This window comes from Panicum virgatum, chromosome 8K (assembly GCF_016808335.1).
Source record: "Panicum virgatum strain AP13 chromosome 8K, P.virgatum_v5, whole genome shotgun sequence".
Taxonomy (NCBI): domain Eukaryota; kingdom Viridiplantae; phylum Streptophyta; class Magnoliopsida; order Poales; family Poaceae; genus Panicum; species Panicum virgatum.
The window spans coordinates 37548183-37551550 of NC_053143.1; positions in this window are offsets into that span (position 1 = coordinate 37548183).

Genomic DNA, 3368 nt, shown 5'->3' on the forward strand with positions numbered 1-3368 from the left:
TTACATGGAATTTATATTTGCTAGCTTATCTCTTGTTGTATCTATTATGGTCTATTTTATTTCATTAGTTTTCGACCCGGAATTAAATCCCGGTCTCTACAACAAAATTAGATGGTAGGTACGCTTCTTTTTCTATGCAACTTGAAAGCGTGTTCACATTTTGTGTGGTTCCACTATTAGACATGGTTGTTGATACGTTTCAATAAGTATTTCAAAACTTACAACTTAGATACGTTTTTAAACCAGTATTGACATGTTTTATTAAAAGTACTTGTAAAGTTAGTATCTAGATACGTTATTAGACAGTGTTGACATGTCTTAAGAAAGCGCATCAAAAATTGCTGCTCATGCACACATCGGCTTCCAGGCTGAAGTGCTTATAAATAAGTTCTAGATACAATTTTTTAAAGTATCTCAAGAAAGAAATTAGAGAGGCGTTTTTTGGAAAATGTAAAAAAACCAACAACGTCCTTCAAACCACAACCTCCAGATACAAAAAAAAACCTCATGGCATACCAACTAAGGTCCTCCGCAATGTGTTGCTACAGTGATGCTTGAAGAGGAGAGAGAATTTAAGCATCACTTTGCACACTGCAGCAAGCAATGCTAACTTCAAGTGGTGCTAGAAAAACTAGGAGCAAAGCAAGAACAGGCTCCGGTGCCAGAAATCTCACACGCTGCAGCCCTCCAAGCATCGGTGCTCATCCAAGTTGTGGGGCCCACATATTTTTCAGGCATCACTGCCACGCTGCGGAGGGCGTAAGAAGCACCATCTGCTGTCTATTCCTTTATATATTTTATAAATATATTGGCTAGCGAAGTTACAAGAAAATCTATCCACCGGGTCTTCCTCCTCTCTCGATTCTAGAGTATTCGTGAATCATGAATGATGCTGCTCCCTCGTGAGCGCGGAGGTCCGCTCTCATGATCCTGTCTCAATTCTTCAATGCCTTTGGCAGCATCTGTGCAAAATAAAGATCAGGATCGTGCACAATGGCACCAGGGAGGAGTTTGAGGCATTGAAATTGAGTCCATGGCCAGCACCTGGATTAAGAGGTAGACAATAAAAAATAAAAACGAAACCACTATTTAAAAATTGGTTGTGGCACACTGGTTAGTTGGCTTCAATGCTAGTTGGGAGACCCCGGTTTGAATCCTCACTCTCCCTATTTATTTTTTACAATTATTGCTCCACCGCATGCGTATCTACAAAGCGTCTCATATTTTCTAGACACGTCTAAAAAATCGTCTCTACAGATCTTGACAAGGTCCATGCGGAGATGCTCCAGATAGGCTTTACTAAAACATCTTGACACGGTCGGAGACGCTCCAGATACGCTTTACTAAAACATATCTACACTCCAATAGGGATGAAATAAAGCGTGGCTATCCCAAAATTAAAACATATTTACAGGAGTTTTTTCTAGAGTCTCTTATTATACCTATTATTCCCGGCCCGGAATGAAACTAATATAACCGAATAAGGCCTTAGTTGTCTTGTACAAACAATATAAATCATTAACTAGGTTCATGTCCGTGTGTTGCTACGGGCGGTAAAATATTATATCAATTCATGTATGAAAATAATTCAACTTTGTAAAACTTCTACAAAATTCAACTCCATTGGTAAAAGATTTTTCAAAGTAATATATAGCATGGATAGCATGACGTTGATCTTAGCAACATGCTATTTTAAGGCTAATTAGGACTCGAAAGAATTTTGTGCTATGAGTGAACAAACATAAACCTAAAATATTTTTTACAATTATTGCTCCACCACATGCGTATCTACAAAGCGTCTCATATTTTCTAGACACATCTAAAAAATCGTCTCTACAGATCTTGACACGGTCCATGCGGAGACGCTCCAAATACGTTTTACTAAAACATATTGACACGGTCGGAAATAATCCAAATATGCTTTACTAAAACATATCTACACTCCACTAGGGATGAAATAAAGCGTAGCTATCCCAAAATTAAAACGTATTTATTGGAGTTTTTTCTAGAGTCTCTTATTATACCTATTATTTCCGGCCCGGAATGAATCTAATATAACCGAATAAGGCCTTAGTTGTCTTGTACAAACAATATAAATCCTTAACTAGGTTTATGCCCGTGTGTTGCTACGGGTGGTAAACTATTATATCAATTCATGTATGAAAATAATTTAACTTTATAAAACTTCTACAAAATTCAACTCCAGTGGTAAAAGATTTTTCAAAGTAATATATAGCAATTCAACTCCAGTGGTAAAAGATTTTTCAAAGTAGTATATAGCATGGGTAGCATGACGTTGATCTTAGCAACATGCTATTTTAAAGGTAATTGGGACTCGAAAGAATTTTGTGCTATGAGTGAACAAAAATAAACCCAAAATATTTCATTCGACGGAACCAAAATATCCATATCCATAATAGACTAAATGGTAAAGTTCGTTTTTCAACCCTGAACTATCATGATAGTCAGATGGAACTATAAAACCAGACATCCTGTACCAGTCAACTATCCAAATCATGCAAATTAACCCCTCGAGCCGAAATCACCCAATTTTGGTCCACGTCACCAGTCCATGTGGCGCCAGTTGTCACGTCAACTTTCTTCCTCTACCCTCTTCTCTCTTTCTCTCACGGACAGGTGGGCCATCCACCTCTCCTATTCCCGTCCATGGACCATGGCCACGGTACGGCGGCCAGCTTGCCGCCGGCGGCCTCGCTGGCGTCGGGGCCCCAGCCCCAAAACTTCTCTTCGTGACACCGCACGACGGCCCCGACCCCACAGACGGTCGTCGTTGTCCCCGTCGGAGGTGGCGGCGCTCTCGTCGGCCTCCACGGCCACCCCCTTGGTGACGGCAGCACTCGCGCATGCACTGCTGCTTCCTGTCATAGTCGCAGTGGTGCTAGCACTGCTACCTGTAGCTGTGGTTGTCGTCGCCCTCCTCCTCATCGGCGAAGCAGGCAACGGCATCACGGGTGCGGCAGCCCTTCTCGTGCTTGCACCGCCTCTGCGTCTCCCGGCTGCCGTGGTGCTGGCATCTCTCCTCGCAGCGGTCGCTGCAGTAGCTGTCCTACTCGTACTCCGCCCCGGCACTCGCGCTCGCACTCCGCTCCTGCCACTCACGCTCGCACTCCGCCCGCCGCCGCGTGTCCTTCCCGTACTACCACCGGAACCCCTTCCTGCACCACCGGGGAACAGGGCAGGGAGCACCACGTTCCTCCCTGAACCCAGCGCTACCCTCACCCGGCCCCCAGGGCAACCGGGGAACTGTCCCCACGGCGGTGCCCCATGGCCGTGGCTCGGCCATGGCGGCAGCGCGCGTTCCGGCCGCGCCGGGCACAGAACCGGCCAAGCAACCATTGCTAACCCAT